The sequence below is a fragment of the Rhinopithecus bieti genome, unplaced genomic scaffold, assembly GCF_001698545.2.
Source record: "Rhinopithecus bieti isolate Rb0 unplaced genomic scaffold, ASM169854v2 scaffold_19858, whole genome shotgun sequence".
Taxonomy (NCBI): Eukaryota; Metazoa; Chordata; class Mammalia; order Primates; family Cercopithecidae; genus Rhinopithecus; species Rhinopithecus bieti.
The window spans coordinates 1,785,348-1,807,513 of record NW_016810077.1 but is presented as its reverse complement, the minus strand read 5'-3'; the positions used below and the strand labels follow the sequence as shown (position 1 = coordinate 1,807,513).

At 41.7% G+C, this 22,166-nt stretch overlaps 1 protein-coding gene and 1 long non-coding RNA gene across 9 annotated transcripts in view; one reads left to right on the top strand and one right to left on the bottom strand.

The window, feature by feature from the left end:
* The window catches only part of LOC108541668 (uncharacterized), a 44,458-nt gene extending 36,700 nt beyond the window's left edge, over positions 1-7,758 (bottom strand). Inside the window, exons 1-3 of one of the 2 annotated variants that reach the window (XR_001889023.1) lie at positions 7,340-7,758; positions 5,354-5,507; positions 3,425-3,513 (exon numbers count right to left, since the gene is read on the bottom strand). This is a non-coding gene — a long non-coding RNA (uncharacterized LOC108541668). Of the gene's footprint in view, positions 1-2,917; positions 3,514-5,353; positions 5,508-7,339 lie in introns of those variants that run through there. The other variant, XR_001889022.1, reaches the window with a different exon arrangement.
* A 63-nt stretch (positions 7,759-7,821) lies between these two features.
* The window catches only part of LRRC8B (leucine rich repeat containing 8 VRAC subunit B), a 74,509-nt gene continuing 60,164 nt past the window's right edge, over positions 7,822-22,166 (top strand). For 5 of the 7 annotated variants that reach the window (XM_017891257.1, XM_017891251.1, XM_017891250.1 and 2 more), the window contains exon 1: positions 7,822-8,015. The gene's annotated coding sequence lies outside the window, so the exon portion shown is untranslated. Of the gene's footprint in view, positions 8,016-11,075; positions 11,232-22,166 lie in introns of all 7 variants that reach the window. The other 2 variants (XM_017891253.1, XM_017891247.1) reach the window with 1 other exon arrangement.

Below are 22,166 nucleotides of genomic sequence, written 5' to 3'. Positions count from 1 at the left end.
AATTTCTGACACATGTTCATACACTGGCCTATTTGATACTAATCATCATGGTTGTTTCCAGCATCCCCAAATCTAATATCTCATGATTTTACTTAAAAGTCACAAAACACACAAGTTGAAAACAGTAGTGTGATTGCCAACGTGGATCTGGACACTACCAGGAGGAGGAAATGAAGACATCCAAAGTCATGACAAATATATTTGTAATAAGCTAATTTTGGCAAATATTGCCACTTGTATATTATTCCTTTGTCATTCCTAATCACCCCCATGTACTCCCTCCTACCTCCAAACCCTGGTCTTCTATATGTGTTTTCAATCAAGTAAGAACAGGTTAAGCTGTAAAACCTAAAGTGGGTGGAGTTGGAGTTAAATCCTGGGATGACCCTGGAATATCCAAGATAGAGAAAATCTGTTTCAGAAGTCTCAGACCTCATTTCATTTCATACATTCACTCATCAATGAATAAATATTTCTTCTATGCGCACTTAGTAAAAAACACAGACCCATTTATTGGAAATACACCAGTCCATGTGATGAATTTGACCTTTTCCCTCCTCACACACACAGTGTCTCAGCATTCCTCCAGAGGAGGTAAGAGATCTGCAGTTAAGCAAGTGTCATCTTTCCACCTCGTGGACCTCTGAATGGTGCCTGAGCTGCAGGAGGTTTAACAGAGTGACTCAGCAAGGCGGGCGAGGGACTGCTAAGATTATTACTCACTCTTAAGTATACAGGCCATAGGGGTAAGAGAATGTTGTTTAGAAATGGCTATAACACATTATTTGAGTGATTTGTATGAGCTACAAACTAGTTTATAAGTAAAAATTGTTTGCTTTGTTATTGTATTTTGTCAGAATGCACATATCCTTTTTGTCCTTGGGGACCCTGAATAGCAAAATATTATATCTGCTTATTGAATTGATAAACTAAGGAATTCCAGAAATTTTGGAAATTGAGTCCACTCAAAGATAAATATGAAATTGCAAAATTTCTACCACGTATATATTATTTTCATCTTTTAGTATGAGTACCCACGTCTTTCCTTGTAATCAAGCAACCATAACTTTCCCACCTACACTGAGGTCTTTGTCAGCCACCAAAATCTGTTCTGCTTGCTAAAACAACAGGCTTCCTCTGAAGCCCTAAGTTCTTTAATTCACTCAGCATGATTTCTAAAAATGTTTTTCCCACTTTAACCCACTCTCTCCTTTATCAAGATAATAACTAATTAATTACCATTGTCCCTCAATTTTGTAATGAGGTAAAAAAACAAACAAACAAAAAAAAACCATTATTTTAATACCCTTTATCATATGGTAGCCAGGCTACATTCAGCTATCACAAAGCACATTTGAGTTATAGGTGTAAGTCTACATATCTTGTATATAGCTTGTGTTAGGGGATTCTACTGGACCCACATATTTGCTCACATATCTGGTTACATATTTACCAGCATATTTTACACTTTAAAAACTTCAAGCTTCTTATAAGCAAATGTCCTATTGCCTTTATATGCTCCAGAAACAGAAATTTGATGGAGACAAAGAATTGGATAAAAAGAAGGATGCAGAGATAAGTTAGTAGAAGAACAAGCAGGTAATTGCAAGGTGTGTTTGCATTTAGGTATGTAAGATTCAGGGACAAGGCCAATGAGGCTGGTGTTTTGAAACAGACTGAGTCTAGTTAGTTACAGTCTATCAATTCATCACATCCAACCCTCATACCCATCTTAGAAATCTGCAGGGGCAGGGCACGGTGGCTCACACCTGTAATCCCAGCACTTTGGGAGGCCAAGGCAGGTGGATCACAAGGTCAGGAGTTCAAAACCAGCCTGGTCAAGATGGTGAAACCCTGTCTTTACTAAAAACACAAAAATTAGCTGGGCACAGTGGCAGGTGCCTGTAATCCCAGCTACCCAAGAGGCTGAGGCAGGAGAATTGCCTGTACCCGGGCTTCAGAGGTTGCAGTGAGCCAAGATCGTGCCACTGCACTCCAGCCTGGGTGACAGAGTGAGACTCCATCTCAAAAAAGGAAGGAAGGAAGGAAGGAAGGAAGGAAGGAAGGAAGGAAGGGAGGGAGGGAGGGAGGGAGGGAGGGAATCTGTAGGACTGTAGGCTACAGGAGAGCAGAGGCCACATAAATCACAGACTCATGTATCTCCCAAAACTCCTACAATGCTTTTCACACCATAGACATAGAATAAATATTTGTTGGATAGTAAATGAATAAATGAAACAAAATGAATTCTGAGAATTCTGAAACATCTTCTTATATAGTCCAGGATAGATATAAAAAACATATTGAAAAAAGAAACTCCTATCTAGACTGTTAATGGCTTGCCCCAGGTCTCATGGCCAAAAGAGCCACCAGTCAAATCCAGGAGAAGACCCCATGTCCAGTGCTCTTTCTGGCATACATCTTTTCCTTTCCAGCTCTATAAAATTCTGAATCTTGTTCTTTTATAACTTATTTTGAGTTTTTGCAAATTCTTAATAAGCCACAGACATATATCAGCTCCTACTCTTAGAGAATCAGTTTGAGAATGAAATCCAGTATTCTATATGTATTATAATTAACAGATAGCTTTATATTGGGCTGAGAACATAAAAGAAAAACCCTACAGCTGCTGAGAAAAAAAGGGAAAATCAAGGTTTAGCTAGTGTCAGACACGAGTTACTCCAAACCCAAGAAATGGATGCATTCAGTATGAGGAACCTCAGAAGCCAGCTTTCACAGCACCAGGAAACCTCTTGCCCAGATTTCAACAGAGTTCAGGGAACGCAGATTGAATCCTCCCAGGGATCCCAGCAAATATCTCAGTCACTAGCAAAACTCATGAGGGCTTTTTTTAGACCACTTCACAGGAGCAGAGGAGCACCAGTTCTGCTTTAATTGTGGACTTTCAGTTTGGCTTTCTTACAAATATTTTCTTGGAAGTCATTTCCTTTTTACAGATAGGAAAAGGACAAGAGTCAATAACTGCCTGGCTGCTCTATGGTGGATTCCCATACGTGACCCAGATGACAGCACATATTCTTTCTTTAAATGGGATGCATGGGAAATTTTCAAAGAAATTTTTGGACAACTTCCCAGAAGACAGATTAACTGAAGATGTCAGGCATCCCGCTGCAGGAATTGGGTGTTTTTCCTAGAAGAAAGGTCTGGAAGGTCACCTTCACAGCACTTGTTTGATAAGGAAGGGGCATAGTATAGTTCAGGCAAAGTGGGCAGTCAGCACAGTGGGCAGTGATCAATTCTGTGTGAATTGATCCCCAGTCATAGTCTCAGTTTGAAATAGTCACAACTGGTTACTCTGTGTTCTTGCAGTCTGTGTTCTTATTCATCCAGTCTTGCACAATTGCAGTTTGAATTTCTAGATCAAGCTACCTTAATCTGAACACATGGGCAATATCCAACTCACCCCATCTTCAGAATTCTCACCACTGAGCTCATTCTCCAGGGTCACTCTCAGAATTTGTCCCAGGCCCAAAGAAAACTCATTTTAAATCTCTGTAACATGTCAGAAAAACATGACCAACTGTCAGAAAAACATGACAAACTGTTTAACCAAAAATAAATAACTAAACATTCCTCATCAACAACGTGCTCAATCATACACAACTGAACCATTGAGATTCTGGCAAACTTCCTGAGAATGTAATTTTTTTTTTTTTTTTTTCTTGAGACAGAGTCTCACCCTGTTGCCCAGGCTGGACTGTGGTGGTGCAATCTCCGCTCACTGCAAGCTCCAGCTCCCGGGTTCACGACATTCTTCCGCCTCAATCTCCCAAGTAGCTGAGACTACAGGCGACCGCCACCACGCCCGGCTAATTTTTTGTATATTTAGCTATATATACAATATATATTAACCGTGTTATATAGGTGATATATATAACAGGATAGTCTCGGTCTCCGGACCTCGTGATCTGCCCGCCTTGGCCCCCCAAAGTGCTGGGATTACAGGCATGAGCCACCGTGCCCAGCCGAGAATGCAAAATTATGGGTGGCCTTGATTCATAGACTTTGGTTCTTTTCTTCTGATCTGACACTTCATTAGAACAAACTTGATCCATGATGCTGAGACAAAATTTAAACACCATGGCCGGGCATGGTGGCTCATGCCTATAATCCCAGCACTTTGAGAGGCTGAGGCAGGTGGATTGCTTGGGCTTAGGAGTTCGAGACCACCCTGGCCAACATGGCAAAACCCTGTCTCTACCAAAAATACAAAAATTAGCCAAGTGTGGTGGCAAGCGCCTGTGATCCCAGCTACTCGGGAGGCTGAGGTGGGAGGATCACTGGAGCCCAGTAAGTTGAGGCTGCAGTGAGCCATGATTGTGCCACTACACACTAGCCTGGGTGACAGAGCAAGACTCCATCTCAAAAAAAAAGAAAAAGAAAAAAAGTTAAAATATAAAATGTATGTAATTAAAGAAACAGTTTAATTGAGAACCCTGAAGGTAAACTTCCTCAGACCTCTGTTCAATGCGATTCTCCCTCAGTCCTGCACCAACCTCAACTCCCCTGTAGGAGGCTGTGTTCTCTCTGATTATGCCTTCCCCACCAGAGTACAATATCTTTAAGAAGAGGAATTACTATATTTATCTTGGTATTCTCCCTCATCTCTGTCAGGTCCTCAGTGCTTTTTTCATGTGTTGTAGGCATTCACTGTTTAATTAATAGATATAAATTCAATGTTTAATAAATTTATTTCTTTAAAGAAATAGATTTTCATTCTCATAAAGTATTTTTCAAATACTAAATCAAAAAAAACCTTTAGTGTTGGATAAGATTGTCTTTCCTTTATCAGAAAATTCTTCTCAAGACTCAGAGAAAACCATATTCTTATCAAGGTGGCCACATGGAGCATAGCTTAATGTTGATGATACTGAGAGATTTTCTTTAAATTTTGGTTGTTTTTCAGGGAATCAGCCCAGAAGACACCTGCCAAACCCAGGAGTTAGGTGGTTATTTCATGTGGGTCATGGAATTCAACCACCAGAAGACCAAATTGTAGTGATTGTTTCATTTTCTATTATTTGTGAATTTGCTTATGTCACTGGATAGAGGAACTGGCCACACTTACTGTTCATTCTTATCCCCTTTATCACCTGAGTGTAATGACTCTACCTTGAGGTATTCTTCAGATGTTGTAGAGACAGAATATTTTCATATTGGCTTCTTTACCAGATTCTCAGCTTGCCAGAAAGAGCCAGGAGGCTGGATTTGCTATTTTAATATAGTTTAGGGCCAATAAGGCAAAGGTAAATGATGTAATCCTTTTAAATCCTGCTCCTGTTTGAAAAATTTAAGTTCTCTTCTCTCCATAACGCATTTTCTGACTACTTACGCCCATGTTGTTCAATCTTCATTTCCTTTGAGAAGAAGATGCCGTTGTTTTCTGTATTCATCTAAGTTGTGGGCTGCTGGGGTCAGGGACCAAGTTTCATGCTTCTTTGGTATCATCCATGATGTCTAGCACACGGCTGGGTACATAATAAGTGCTGTGAGACAAAAACGGAATCTCTGGACCCCACACTCACTATGTCAAAGGAAAAGTTAAGCTTTTCCTTTGAAACTGAGTCACTAAAAAAACTGCCTTCTTTTGTTATCCGGTAGCTGCAACAATAGAAGGCCACATATCTCCCCAGATAGCCTCCCTCACAGATTGCTTACAGAGAAATTCCTTGTAGGTCCCTAAATCTTTCAGAATGCATCTCTGTCCTATAAATGAGCCCTAAAACAGAGTGAATCTCACTATGACAATAAGATAACAGCTCATCTTCACAGGTATGGTATAAGGACAAGACTAGAAATCATCCCTCTGCCCACCTCAAGACAAATTCATAATTGGCTTTCCCCCATTTTCACATTTATCTTACGTAAAATGTAGATTTACTGAGCATAAGAGGAACACATAATCACCATTCCTCTACCCTCTCCTCACATGCAAAATGTGAATTCACTGGGCACTAATCAAAGCCTCACAAGAATGTAACTTCTTCCCTCCTTGCCTACCCTCTCACTTCCCTTTTTTTTTTTTTTTTTTCTTTTCTCCTTCCCCTCCTGCTGGCTCTTTCCCCTTTAAATATTGAAGTCCTTTACAAACTCTCTTTGTAAAAGGCAGAGATCACAGATGTTCCTGTATTTGTGCTTTTTCCTGGGAAATGTCCTTAACCTTGGCAAAATAAACCTCTAAAACGATTGAGACCTGCCTGTCATTTTTTTGGTGCTTAAAATCACTATTTTAGACTTGGGTAAATCTGGCTGTGGAAGTAGTGACAGAGTCTTTTAGAATTTTCTTCTACCAAAAATAATTAATCAGAAAGTCCCTGAGAGAATTTCAGATATTTCTGTAAGGATCAAACCTAAATTTAAATGACACTCGTAGATCTGTTCATAATCCCAGTGTCTCACGCATATAAACTCAATAAAAATTTACTGAATGACCAAGTGAAGAAATGTTCTTTCAGCTTTTCCTTCGAGACTCAGAAAAGATATCTGCAATTCCAGAATGGACTGAGTGAACAAGAACAGATCAGTGACACAAAGACAGCCTTCTTTTTCCCTTTCAGGGTGACTCAAATTGTAGTCCTAATCTGAACAGTGTGAGACACAACTCCGTCTCATACAACTCGATAGTGCATTTGCTATACTCCCATTTACACAAACTGCTCGGATGCCCCAAATGCTGAGTCTGTTTGCCTTCATTCTACTCCTTTGGGAGATGCCAGTACAAACTTGTTTTTCCTTTCTTTTTTAAATGGAGATGTGATCACCATAGCAACTAAAAGATATAAATCTTGCCTAATTGAATCAGTGTGCTCAAGATAATAGGGCACAAACTGAGTTAAAACTGGGGTGAGGGCAAGAGTGGGGAAATGGATGAAGATGATAAAAATATTTACGTCCCTAGAATTTCTGGGTTTGGATTAATTGTTTCATAAGGAATATTTTTGGCCTTCAAATGCAGGGCCACTTGGGAGAGAAGCAGGTGGGGCAGTAGTTGAGGTGTCTCTGCAGTTGATTCGCAGTGAAAGGCAGGTTATGAGTATAGGGACAGCCCTTCGGCCATATGGTCCCCTCCCTATCCTGAGGATAAGGACATTTGAGAGAAGCCAATGGTATTGGAGGGCCAGAATCGAACTTAAGCCGCTTAGTTGGTACAACTGTAAACCATCCCTCACAGGGGCTGGGCCCTGCAACCTTTCTAAGCAGGGTAAAGAAAGGTAAGGGGACTTCCTTGTCGAAGAGGAGGTTCCCGCGTTCGCACCCTAGCTTTCCCTCAGGGTTCAACACGCGTTATATAAATGCCAAGTTACTCAGGGGCGCGCACATGAGAAGGCTGGGGCCCGACACACGCTGTGTACTGCCGGTCACCGGTGTGGCGCGCCGGGGGGACACACCAAAGCCCCTGTCCCTCCCGCCTCTGGAAAGCAGTCCCCGCTCTTTCCAGCTGCTCCGCGGGGCATGTGGCTGTGCGCTGCCTCCTGCGGATCCGAGGCTGGGCGAGGGGGCCGCGGTGGCCACATGGCGCGCTCGGGGAGATAGCAGCTGCGCTTTGTTTCCAGCAGTGAGAGGTGAGTCACCAGTTCCCGCAGCCCCAGAGCTGGGCAAACACTCAGGCCCAGGCAGCTGAAAAATTCACAGCAGGAGCAGCTACCGAAGCGGCTGCAGCCTTTTCCTCCTCTTCCTCCTCCTCCTCCTCCGCCACTGCTACCGCCACCGCCGTGGTCACCGCCTCCGCGCCCTGCCTCCGCCCAGTCCCCTCCTCCTCCACCCGCGAACTTAGTCAGCGGTTCGCGCCGCCGCGCGCCCATTGGCCGGCGGAACGCGCCGCGTCACAATGGAGCCGGTCGGAGGCGGTGAGCTGGGCAGCGCCGGGGCTTCCCGCTGAGCCCGCAGCCGCCGGCAGCCGGGAAAGTGCAGGCGCGGGGCCGCCGCCTGCGCGCCCGGAGGGGCCCGGGAGCACGCCGAGGGGAGCGCGGGCGCCCGGGACTGGAGTCGCGCAGGTAGGTCGGAGCGTGACACCCCGGTTCCAGGAGGGGGAGTCGCGCCGACCGCGGTGGGGAGGAGGAGGACCGGGTACGGGGACGCAGCAGGTGGGGCTGGCCGAGCAGGTGCGGTTACCTGTCCACGCCTCACCTGCGAGCCAGGCTGCGGGTCGGTCGCGCGGCTGCAGAGACGAGTGGCGGCTTCGTTCTGCTCCCTGCCTTCGGGAGAGACAGAGCCCCACACTCAGAGGACCTCTCCTGTATGCTGGGGTCATTTGGGGCAAGAGGAGTGGGCGGTCGCGCGGAGGCGGGTCCCTCTGTCTCCCCCGGGAGTCTTGGCGTTGCACCTGAGCGTGAGTCCTCGGGGCGGGGCGGGAAGGGGTTTCCGCTTTCCCAGGCTGGCGTCTCGCTCCAAGTGAGCGCAACTCCCCTGAGGGTGCCCCCATTAGGTTGCTCTGTTTTGCCCCCTGCACTGGCGCTGTTTTTTGGGAACTATTTTACGCTCTTGGATACTCGTTGTTTACCTATAATTTGGTGGCAGTGTTGGCTGTTGATTTGTTTGAGAAAGAAGGGGCAAGCGATACCAATTTAAAAAGAAGACTCAAGAGTTTCCCCTGAGCTTAGTTGAGCAGGTGCTGAGAGGTCAGAAGGGAGGAGGCTCAGTATTGGCTCATTAATCTGTGTCCTCAACTGACTTCCTAACGTCCATAGATTGCCTTTGGATGACATTTGTGGAAGACTTTTTTTCTTTGTGGTCAAAAAGACACCCCTCTAAAAGAACAAAACCGACATGTGAACTTCCTTGAATAAATTCACTTCGCCTAAAGACAAAACAAACAAAACGTCCCACTGATAAAAGATATAAGTATGAACATTTTAAATTGTAAATATATAGCCAAATTAAAACAATTTGTTCAGCGTATATTAAGACATTAAATAGCATGATTTTTATTAAAAGACTTAACCCATTTGCAAATGATATAATAGTCTTTCCAGAACACCCCAGAAATCTAAAAACAAATGTATCTTGATCAGATGATTCTGTCCCCTAAACCTAGGTGTAGGAGTGAGGATGGAAAACAAGTCAAACTGCAGTATAATTTTTTAAACCATTCCAGTACCCTCTATGTGTACAGGCTACACCTCCTGAGAACCCCAAATGCTCTTTGTTTTGTTTTTGTTTGTTTGTTTTGTTTTGAGACAGAGTCTCAGTCTGTCGCCCAGGCTGAAGTGCAGTGGTGCAATCTCCGCTCACTGCAACCTCCACCTCCTGGGTTCAAGTGATTCTCCTGCCTCAGCAGGCGCCCGCCACCACGCCCGGCTAATTTTTATATTTTTAGTAGAGGCGGGGTTTCACCATGTTGGCCAGGCTCATCTCGAACTCCTGATCTCAAATGATCCACCCACCTCGGCCTCCCAGAGTGCTGGGATTACAGGTGTGAACCCAAATGCTCTTTGAATTGTGGGTGCCAGGGCGACTTTCTTTTTCTCCTGGCTTTCCTTGTCAGCAGCTCTACTCAGAGAATAGAAAGTGACAGCCAACCCTCCAAGGTAATTGGGCCTGTGTAATTTTAGAATATAAGCCCTAACATGTCTGATACTTCTGTAAGCTAAAAAGAGGTCCCTTCATTCTGGTAGAGAATGGGGGTGATGATGTCATTGAGTGCACCCTTGGTTCATGGCACTTTCCTTAGCCTTAGTATCCCCCAAAACAATTTTAAATCTGCTTGTAGGAATTAAGTTTACCATTCTTTGAAACGTGTTCTCTTTTTCTTCAATTGGTAAGGTGTTCTAACATGTTCAGCCTATTATGAATCTTTTCACATTCTGAATGATTTCATTTGACTAGTTGAGATTTGCTTTTTTAAATCTCTTCTCTACCGCTACCACAATTTCCCATTGCTATTTTAATTTTCAGAATCCTCAGAATGAAAACACCAACAGTAATTAAAATGAAAAGGGGCTTAATAAAACCTAAAGGATACTAAGCCCTCCAAGTATTTTAGGCTAATCTCTGTGAGCATTTTCCTGCAGTGGCCTGAAATTTGTTATTTTTTGTTGTTTTCTGAAGTTTAAGGGGGAAAATATTTTACAATTTAGAACATCCTTGCTTTAGCCAAACTTTTCTTATAAACAAGGGTTTTGTTTTGTATTTTAGTTTTCAAATTCTTCTGATGGTACCTGAGTATTTTATGTTTTCTGGATTTTTTACTATTCATAGCCTGTTGAATCCAATCCCCGATTTTCATTTGGTGTGTCTCTAAAGTTGAATTCTCAAATTTTACTCTTATTTCTCCTTCCCAGCATCCTTCTACCACACACTGATATTTTTAGAAATGAATGCATTCTGATTCTGTCATATTATTACACACTTGGTGGAATGATTTGCATTGCCTTGCATGGAGCAGGTTCCCCCCACTGCTATCCTGACTCCCAGAGCACTGGGTACATCAGCAAACAGTTCAGACCTGTGACCGTTCAAGAGGAATTTGGGAGACCCAATTATAGTGTAGAATTTATTTAACCATTTGTAAAATGCCTTCTAATTTGTGTCATATCTGTTTTCATATTGCTGCCTTTTATTGCTATTGCCTACTTTCATTTTATTCCCCATCCATATTTTCTAAACTTCCTACATGCCTTTATTATGACTTAATTTCTCTGGTGTTTAAACTAATGCCTTTGGCAGACATAATAACCTATTTTTCTTTTTCTGATTATTAAGATTGATCTTAAATAAAATTAGGCCTAGCTCCAATCATTGATCTCTCTCCTGACTTCTTATCACTGTGGTTCATTTAGAAACTGAACAAAGGGTAACAGTAAACTCCCTGTTCTATGACTGCCTTTCCTTTAGGATTCTACTGAATTGCAACACAATTTACATTTACTCCTTCAATGCTGCAGAGAACCTGAGTAAAGGAAATTAATAAAAATGAGTTGTCAAGGCTTCAACCTTGACCTTTCCCTTCGGCCTTTTGATGTTTTGCTGTTTTTGATATGGGTCATGTGATTCTACTTGTTTCTTTCTAGACTGTATATATTTAAACTTCATCTCTTGCTTTTTTTAAATTTCAGAGTCCCTTTAAATTCTTTCTTCTCATCTGTCATCCTGTGACCGTTTCCAGGGCTCCGTTCTGCAATGTCTGTTCTTCGACTGACAAGCACAGCATCTTTCACAGACACTGCCAGCTGCACAGCTTCTATTTCTCTTCTGTTTCCAGCTCCATGCAGGTGACTGAGATCTTCCTCTGCTCATCTCTGATGGAGACCACATTCTTTATTGTTGAGTAGCATATTCCTTTTGATTCTTTCTCAGGTAGCAGATTTAAGAGCATATTCGAACCTTCCTTATTCTGTCAGATTCCTTTTCAGCATTTTGAAACTTTTTTTTTTTTCAAAATCTCTTGCAAATTACAAGCAAGAGTTCTTCAAGGTTTTATCTAAGAGAACAAACTTTGCAGACTGACAGGCCTGATTCTGAATTCTGTGCCATCACTTTGGATGAGTTGTGGATTAGTTAAAACTAGTTGACAGCTACAGAGACTGCAAAGAACAATGGCTTAGTCAAAATGATGCTTGTTTCTCTTTCACATTAAAAAAACTTGCAGAGAGGCAATCTATGGCTGGTATGATGGTTCTACAGTCTTCTGAGAACTAGGCTGATTCTACCTTTTGGATCATCTACCATAAATAAGATGAGGCCCTCAGTTTCATGATCCCAAGATGGAGCTTCAGCCATCACCCCCAAGTTCCAAGTAGCAGAAAGGAGGAAAGAAGGAAAAAAGGAGGGGAAATGCAAGAGCCCATGGTCTCTGAAGGAAAATTCCTGGATGCTGTCATATACTTCTTGTTATATGTCATTGCGTAGAACTTAGTAACATGACCTCAGGTAGCTGGAATAGAGACTCAGAAATACTATCCTTATTCCAGACAGTCTTATTCCTAGCTAAATTAAAAAAAAGAGAGAGGATCTCAGATCCTTAGCAAAAAGTGGGGAATTTTGGAGGTATCCAAACACCATAGCTATCCTAACCCTCTTTTTCCTTGACTAATACTGTCTTTCTCACAGGAGTCTTAGGATTAAAATAAATGTTATACATTAACACATCTAATGTAGTATCTGGCATAAAACATGCTTTCAGGAAATGCTGTTTATATTGCTCCTTATTTCTTTTCCTTGAATTGTCTAGTTTCCCTGCTACAACATCACTGGCCCCCAAATCCTATTAATATTTTAAATACCTGGGCACTTACCCCACTTGGTGTTATCAGACTGCTGTGTTGTATCTTGTCATGGGAGGAGATGAGGTTTTTGAGTGTCAGGGAGCAAGACATTATTACTCAATGTCAGCAGTTATTCTTAGCCAAAAAACATGGCCCGTGAAATCAAATAGATCTGGACACAAATCCTCCCTCAGTATGCAACCATAGTCTCTCTCTCTTTCTCAGTTTTTTTTATCTGTAAACTGGATAATAGCTGACTGTTAGGGTTGAATGAAAAAAGTATGTAAAGTGCTTAATACTGTCCTCAGTAAAGTGGTAGCTTTTCTTTTTTAATTTGGCCTAACCTGTGTGAGCCTTTTCAAAAATCAGCACTTATTCTGTTTTTTTAAAAGTTATAAAATTATCTGTAAAATCAGTTTATCACCCAAGTGATAGCAAAATTTTTTCTATATATTTTGATATAACAAAATACAGAATGGTTAGTGATACAGAATGTTTAAGCCTTAACCTTCCTCAGCCTTGAATTACTTTTGGCTGAGCCACTCTCAGAAGGTAAACATTACCACCATTTAAAATATTTCACAGTATTTTTTCTTCAGTAGCTGTTAAGCATCTAGTTTGTGCCAGGCAATGATGATGAGCAAAAATGTACATGGTCCCCACTCTCATGAAGATCTGGACCATACTGGGGAGGACGGGTGAATCACTCACTCACTGCAAACAGATGAGAAGTTGTCACTGTGAGGTTGCTATAAAGGAGACACTGGTCGGGCATGGTGGCTCATGCCTGTAATCCCAGCGCTTGGAGGCTGAGGTGGGCGGATCATCTGAGGTCGGGAGTTCAAGACCATCGTGGTTAACATGGTGAAACCCTGTCTCTACTAAAAACAAAAAAAAAAAAAAAAAAAAAATTAGCCAGGCATGGTGGCGGGTGCCTGTAGTCCCAGCTACTCGGGAGACTGAGGCAGGAGAATGGCATGAACCCAGGAGGCGGAGCTTGCAGTGAGCTGAGATCATGCCACTGCACTCCAGCCTGGGTAACAGAGCAAGACTCCGTCTCCAAAAAAATAATAATAAATAAAATAAGAGTATATCATGTATAACTTCTCAATGTGACACTCAGGAATAATCTAATGCTTTTACAGTTTATTTGGGCTATATTAGCAAACTTTAAATACAGATGCTGTCTTCATACAACAAGCAGATGCATCTGAGATGGCACTGTAAAATAGTATATTTTTGTAGAGGGTCAGAGGGTTGATTTGCATCATCCTTAGCCAATGGAATTTGAAACCATGTGGCTGAATGGAGAAAGACTGTTGGCAAAAAAAATCAGTAGCCCATAAAGCAGCAATGGAAAATGACCACAGGATGGGAAGTATGAGCAGTGTGTTTCAGAGGGTTGGGTGACTGGACTAGGCATGGGATGGCCTTCTCAAAGACGGTGGACAACCCCCACGGCCAGTCCCTCTGTACCTTTCCATTTTGCACAGACAAGAACCAGCATGGCAGGGGGTGCTATTGGCAGGTGCATTAGAAGGTACCATTTCTCCTTGCCGTGTCCTGCTGAGCTATTAGGGGGAGTTTGTAGGGGAAATGATGCCTCTCTAATCCCTGTAACAGCCTTGGAGGATGGCAGGGAACACTCTACTTTGATGCATCTTCCACGTATTGTGGTATTTTACATGTATTGTGGTATGGCATGACTGAGCCTTGGGGGTTAAACCATGAGCCATTGCACTGCAGAATGTTTCTTGCTCTGAGTCGACAAATTTAAGATAAATTCTGTTCATCTAAAGATTTTAACTTCATTTCTCTTAACAAAACTGAGTTTATTCCTGGCCCCATTTCAATGCTAAAATAAGCAGTCCTAAGCTAAGCAATGACTTGTCTTTGAGAAGCATTTGTGGATCATGTAGGGAAGCTTAAATTTTTCCCTGAAGGTTTGATAATTTGAGTCTATGAAACAAAGTGATAATAGCTTCACAGGAAAAAAAGGCTGATAAATTTTATTATGTGCACATGTATGCACAGGAGTCGTATAAAATATTTTAAAAACTCAAAAGAAATGGCCAGATGGTTAATGCTTATACACCATCTTGAGGTAACAGAAAGAACAGGGGCTGAGAGCATGGCTAAAAACAAGTAATGGTGGTAAATCAGGTTATGGTGGCAAGACAGGTTATGGGAAGGAGAGAAGAGGAGGCCTGGCCAGCAAAGGTGGTCTTGTTATCTAAATGAACCTCTCTGGTAGCAGCCCTCAGATAGAATAGATGGTAAATGTTTCTTTCAGACCTTTAAATCTGTCAGACTCTCAGTTAATCTTTCCTAGATCCAGACAGACAAGGTGGGGCCTCAGAGAAAGCCTGGCTGCATCAATGCAGATACTCTGCAGACACAAGTCTCCCCAATAAATGACAGCTTTACAGGCTTACTTCTGTTTTGCCCTCCTAACAGCCATCTCAAAATATGTCAAAGAAGTATATTTTGGGGTGCAATATTTTGGTTTCCTTCAGTCATCATTGCTGTTTCTCAGAGGCACAGCGTTGTGCAGGGTGGTCAGGTTTGCAGGCAATCCCGGAGAGTTTATGCTGGCCAGTGGTGCCCTAAGGTGCCAGAGTCTTTCACCCTCCCTTTCCCTGGAATGCCCTTGTAACTTGGACTTCCTGCTTCGGATTTGCCTGGGTATTTGCAGTTCCTCCCTCAGTGGCACACCAAGCTCCTTCCTACCTCAGGGGCTTCTCAGTTGTTCTTTCTGCCTGGAATGCTCTTCCCTTATAAATTTCCATGACTACTTTCTGCTCGAGAGTCAGCTCAAATGTGACCTCAGAAATACATTCCCTGGCCAAAAGTACCCATACCCCCTACCTATGTTCCCATCATAGTCTTTCAAACCTTGGTTTATTGTTTGCTTGCTTGTTTATGCTCTATTCCCCTCACCCCCACCAAAATATAAGTTCTGTGAAAGCAAGAACTTTGTCTCCCTTGTTGAACTGCTCTCAAGTCTGGTGTGTAGTAAACGTGGCCAAACTGCTGCATGTGATAGTGGGTGAATAATATTACCTCACTGATACGATTTGGCTGTGTGCCCACGCAAATCTCATCTTGAATTGTAGTTTACATAAGCCCCACGTGTCGTGGGAGGGACTGGGTGGAGATTATTGAATCATGGGGGCAGTTTCCCCCATCCTGTTCTTGCGATAGTGAGCTAGTTCTCACACTATCCGATGGTTTTATAAGGGGCTTCCCTCTTCACTGGACACTCGTTCTGTCTCCTGGCACCCTGTGAAGGGATGCCTTCCATTATGATTGTAAGTTTCCTGAGGCCCCCACAAGCCGTGAAGAACTGTGAGTCAATTATACTTCTTTCCTTTATAAATTACCCAATCTTGGGTATGTCTTCATTAGCAGTGTGAGAATGGACTAATACACCAAGTAGTTATAAAATGGGGATAATAATATCCATGCCACCTACCTCACAGAACAAATGAGGGCCTGGAGTTAGTGTATTGAAGATGCTTTCCTCAGAATTTTCTGTTCATCTTTAGACTGTGTATTTTTGCCAACAGCAATACTATTTACCCAAGTATGTATCCCAAGTTTCTTGGAACTCATTCTGAGCTTCTCCTTGCTTTATTCTCCCTACAGTCCTCTTATAGGATTGGTAACCCATTTGTCTAGAGTCTATAGCCTTCAAGTCCTTCTATCACTGCCCTTCCTCTACAGCCCATTTTCTGCTGTGAGTCTTCAGGAACACTGCCAGTTATCTTCTAACTGATAATGACTTTGTAGTCTTGAGCATCGTCTCTGCCACCATCACCTACAAATTTATTGTCCACACTGCAGAAAGTAATCTTTCCAAAAGACAAATCTCATCCCATAATTGCCTGGTTTAATAAGCCTTTAATGGCTCCCTGTGCCTCAGGATTAAGTCGAAACACCATGGTGTGGCATGTGTGAAAGTCTTCCTTTGTCTGACTTCTGCAACTCTTCAGCTTCATCTCTTGCCACTCTGTCATCTCTGTGTCCGCAGTGCATGTCCTATAGACACAGTGTGCGGTCACACCCCCATACACCAGCTGTCCTAAACTATTTGCAGTACAGGGAGGAAGGTTCTAGATAGCCAGATGGTTTCATTCCATAGCTTTGTTCCTTCCCTTTATTTGGGATCCTCTTGACAAGCACACGACGATCTTTCAAGGCTCAGTTAAAGCATACCTCTTCTGAAAGACCCTTCCTGACACCTTCTCTCTGCCTGTCACCCCCAACAGCTCCTCATTCCCTCTTCTGTGCCGCTTCTGAGCTATACCTATCATAGTACCTAGGCTAACGAACATCTTGGCCTCCTCCTGGATGCTTCTTCATGATAAACACTATATTTTGTTCATTTCCTGGGATTCCTGGGCCAGACGTCATACATGGCATACTGTGGGCATGCGGTGGATATCCAGGAGAGAATTAGGGAATAAAATTAGCATAATTATTACCTAGTCTAGGGCTTCATTTCAATAACGTGCTTTTGACTGGTATTTACATAAAATTTTAAAGAATATCTCCTTGAAGGTTAGAAGTAACGAGGTATATTATACATGCTGTTAATAGATATCGGTTGAATAGCTAAAGTACTTTGTTTATGAGCTAGGGTTTATTGAACACTTACTGTGTTCAGAGTTCCAGATGTAGCAACTTGTAGGGGATGCTTGAGATGGCTTTTGTACTTTAATGAAATAATCCTGACTTTGGCTTTCTATTAGAAGTCAAAATTTTAGATGATTAACACAGGCTCTTCTTGGCTTACAAGTAGTTTATAACAGTATCTCTGAATGTTTTTGAGTATCCTCTACAAGGATTTTGAAAACGATTTGTTCTCATACATTTTAAAGTTAATGTCTGAAATTTTTCATCATAATTTTGAATAGTTGCAGACAGTTGCATTTCTAATGTTATAACTATTGGGTTTTAAAATCACTCTTTTAAATGTACCCAATGGAAGTTAAATTAAATACCAAAGTAATTTGATGTTTCTCATCATCCATTTAAGAAGCATAAAAATAAGCTCTTCTAGAAAAGTCAGGAATTTTACATAGATCTTTTTTCTCATGGAACTCATTTTATTCCTCTTCTATTCTATAAAACTATTCTATAAAATGTAACACTGTTATGATTGAAAGTTTTCATTGATTATCATGTCTTTTGTGACATACACACACAAACACACACACTCAGTATATTTGTTTTTAAAAAAGTACTTGTGACAATAAGGCTCTAAATGTTGAAAACATTTCTTTTGAATTGTTATTATGATTTTCACTAGTACACAATTGACCAGAACAACACATATGATCAAAGCAAGTGTTTCTTTTAAATGGAAATGCTTAAGAAGTCTTGCCATATAAATACATGGGAATGAAGTCAGTGTAATTCCATTCTGTCTTCTAAACTCCTGAGTTTTATGCCCAAAGATATCTGGTGATTTATCACAAAACGATTTTCAATGTTCTATTGCTTGATGGTTTGATTAGGTCTTCCTCCAGTGTTGATCTAATCAAAGAAATAGAAACTTTACTCTGACTCCCAAAAGGATTTTTCTCAGGCCTGAAAGTCTTTCACTTTGTCGGTATCTGTAATCCTATGGTTATTTCAAAATGGCCCTCTGCTTGGGGCCTGGAGATTTTATACCCCAAGACAATGCACCATAAGTGAACTCCTGAGAAATAAGATGTTTGCCTTTCTTTTTTACTACAGTAAAAGGGTGAATTTGAAAAGGGGAAAAAGAATATGGTTGGAAAGAGCAAGTAGGACAATATGTATTTTGAAGGAGGTCCTCTTAGGCAGGGTTAATTGATTTAGAAGTAGATTCCACCACATTGTCAATCACTCCAAATAAGACTCCCAAGCCCCGTACCCCAGCTTGAAGATCACTGGTTTGGACACTAAAGAAAATTTTTCAGTCAAATTAGGTATCAACTGTTAGGTCCCTAGTAGGCCAATTTAAAGATTCCCCCTTGGTGTACACAGGGATATCAGATAGGGAAAGAGCATGGTTAGAACATATCACTCTTTTGGACCCAGGCATGATGGCTGGAGCCTGTAATCCCAGCTACTCAGGAGACTGAGGTGGAAGGATGCAGTGAGCTATGATAGCACTACTGCACTCCAGCGAAGGTGACAGAGCAAGACGCTCTTTTACAAAAACAATAACAAAAAAGAATATCACCTTTATAAATATACTTAATAGAAACTAATTTGATACCAAAGTGATTTGGTTACCATCATCCATTTTAAGAATGCACGAACAAACTCACCTAGAATAGTAAGAAATTGTACACAATTCTTTGATACCCATTATTACACTAGATACGAAAAGAACATTGGTTAAAGATAACCAGATGCTTGACTGACAGTCATCTGGGTGAGTGAGTGACTGGTTTCTAAGAACAAGTCTTAATCCCACTGGGAAAAAAAATGCTTAAGCATTTTATCAAGAAAGCTAATTTCTTGGAAGAGTTTGTGAATTCCAGCATGCAAAAAGTTTTGGTCCTGGGCTAGATTTGGGACATATTTTTTTTTTCTTTACAGATAAATGCAATTGAGAGGGAAAGGAGTAGACAACAGGTTGGAGTTGGGCCTGGCCATCACCTTGTTGAGTTGGTAGCCTTTCCTGGGGCCCTCTGGATTTCAGGACATTCTGTTCCTGTTTAAGAGAGTACTGTATAGCTGTCCCCTGCTCTCTTGCCTTCATATAGCAAAACAGCTTATAGCAAATCTCTGCAGAAACCACCCCAACACATCACTTACTATGATAGACATTTGCCCATCACTGCTAACTTATTAAGTGTTTATATTCACATTTATTTTCCTGATGACCTGCAGTAGAGGGTACAAGCATTATCCCCATGATACAAACGTGAAAACTTTGAGTTCCTGAGGGGATATGTGGCTTATGTAAGTGAACCACAGAGTTACCAGCAGATCTGGCACTTGAATCCTGATAAAGCAGCTTTTTCTATAATAGATTGCCTGGCTCCTTTTTACAGGTGTATTATTTTAGAAAATCTCTAAGGATTGGGAAACTTGCCTTAAAGTACTAGTATGAAGATTGAGATAGATAATTTCGTAAAATGCCTGGTAGAGTGCACGGCTCATAGCAGGCCCTAGAGTTTTTGAAAAGAAAATTAATGTATCTGAGTATTTGCTCCGACATGCTTCATTTTACAGATTTTTTAAAAATTAATTCATTCAGTAGATTTTTTGAGCACTTAATATGTGCCAGGCACTGTTAACAGGCACAGGGAAAATATCCAACAGAGAAAACAGAAAAAACCCTTTTTGCATGAAGCGTATATGCTAGAGGAGGGGAAATAGGCAAATGCAAGGTATAATGTCATGCAACAAAGTGCTCTGAAGAACAGTAAAACAGAGTGAAGGACTAGAGAGTGGTTCTTGGTGGGGATTAGGTAGTATACATTCAGGGACAGCATTTCTGGGGTGGGCAGTTTTGATACCGAGTATTATGCTCACCTGAGTCTGAGTTCAAGCTTTGAGTTTATTTGGGTAAGTTGATTCGAGTCATGGTATTCCAGAGTTGTGTGGAAGTAACCTGAGAGGGTAGTTTTAATTTTTAACTTTTTAATATTATGGATATACTTGAAGGTCTTTCCCAGAATACACACATACTCATATGTGTACAATTTCAACATGCCTTGAAATCATCCTTAGAATCCGCAAGCTCATACCCCTGTTCTATTTCAGTCATTTCTTTTAACTGGTAAGATACTAAGATTGAGAAAGGTAAAGGAAAAATTTTCCACAGTGTCACAACTAATTAATCACTGAATCAAGGACCTAAGACTCCCACAAAGTCATTTATTGTTTTTTCTATTAAAATGTGTAAGTAACACCAGGTCTAGTAAGGGAGGCTTGAGGCTTGAGTTCAAGGCTGTGGCACTACGATCGTGCTATAAATAGCCACTACATTCCAGCCTGGGCAACATAGCAAGACCCTGTCGCTTAAGAAAAAAAAAATTTGCAAGTAGCTAGAGTGTTTCTCCTGATTATTTTGTATATGCATTGCTATTATCTGAGTCTGAGTGTTGGTGTTCCAGCAGAATTCATGTGTTGAAACCTAATCCCTAGGCGACAGTGATGAGAGGTAGGACATTTGGAAGATGACTGGATTGCAAAGGCAAAGCCCTCATGAATGGGACTGGTGTTCTTTTTTCTTTTTTTTTCTTTTCTTTTCTTTTCTTTTTTTAAATTTTGAGACAGCGTTTTGCTCTGTTGTCCATGCTGGAGTGCAGTGGCATGATCTCGGCTCACTGTAACCTCCACCTCCTGGGTTCAAGCAATTCTCCTGCCTCAGCCTCCCTAGTAGCTGGGATTAAAGGCACACGCCACTACACCAGGCTAATTTTTGTATTTTTAGTAGAGATGGGGTTTCACCATATTGGCCAGCCTGGTCTCGAACTCCTGACCTCAAGTGATCCACCCGCCTCAGCCTCCCAGAGTGCTGGGATTGTAGGCATGAGCCACCACGCCTATCCAGGATTGGTGTTCTTATAAAGGAGGTTGGAGGGAGGTTGTTTGCCTCTCCCACCATGTGAGGATACAGCAATAGGGCACCATCTATGAGGAACTGGCCCTTACCAGTCACCAAGTCTGCTGACATCTTGATCCCGGAATTTCTGACTCCTGGAACTGCGAGAAATAAATGTTTGTTGTTTACAAGCCACCCAAGTTCATGGTATTTTGTTATAGGCGCCTGAATGGATTAAGACATGCATCATTTTTATTTACACAGAGTAAAACCTCCCCAAGTAGTTTATGTGGCTGGTAGGGCTTCTTGTCCTGTTTCCTGACCAGTATCACAAGATAAATAACATTTCAAGTATTCCAAATGTCCTAGAAAATTATGAGCAAGGAGAACTCTGGCTGGTGGCAGGAGAGTAAAAAGCATATTAAGAAGCGGAGGTCTTGCAGTGGGAAGATTTCTCTTTCCTTACAGATGAAATTTTGACATGGCAAAGAACAGTTAGGAACTGATAGTGCCTTTGAAGGTCTGAACCAATGGACAGCAGAGAATGTTCCTCTTTCTTTCATAGAAGCAGTGACTCCCTTAGAGTGAAGCATCAGCCATCCCCCACCCCAACCCCAGTGATCTCCTTTGGGGACATTTTATACAGAGACTTGGAAGATAAACTTGTCACCTTTAGGAAAATATTCACTGTAGTAAGTTATCTTCCCAACCACACTTCCTTAACAGATGTCACAACTTTTAGTACTACAAAGTAACTAAACATTTTAAGTAGCAGTCATCCATACTGTGGCATGAAGACGTCATTTCCAAAACTGGATGCTGTTTAAAGGTTTCAGTTAGCATCTTCAAGATTGTTTTGTTTTGTTTTGTTTTGTTTTGTTTTGTTTTGTTTTGTTTTTGAGACAGAGCCTCACTTTGTTGCCCAAGCTGGAATGCAGTGACGTGATCTCAGCTCACTGCAACCTCCACCTACTGGGTTCAAGCAATTCTTCTGCCTCAGCCTCCCAAGTAGCTGGGACTACAAGCACCCACCACCACGCCTGGCTAATTTATGTGTTCTTTTAATAGAAATGGGGTTTCGCCACGTTGGCCAGGCTGATCTCAAACTCCTGACCTCAGGTGATCCGCACATCTTGGCCTCCCAAAGTGCTGGGATTACAGGCGTGAGCCACCGCGCCCAGCCCCTTCAAGGTTTTTAGTACATCTGGCTTTAAAATCTTAGAAGCCTAGCAAGACTGTCTCCTAGAAACATTGATATTTATTGAAATTTTAGGGTATTTTCTATTGTTGCTCTCTTAAAGGCAAAGAAAACCTATTTTTCTACTTAGAATTACCCCTTAATGCATTGACAACTCTGAAAGAAGAAATTCTAGCCTTTTCTCTCTTTTTTTTTCTTTTTTTTTTTT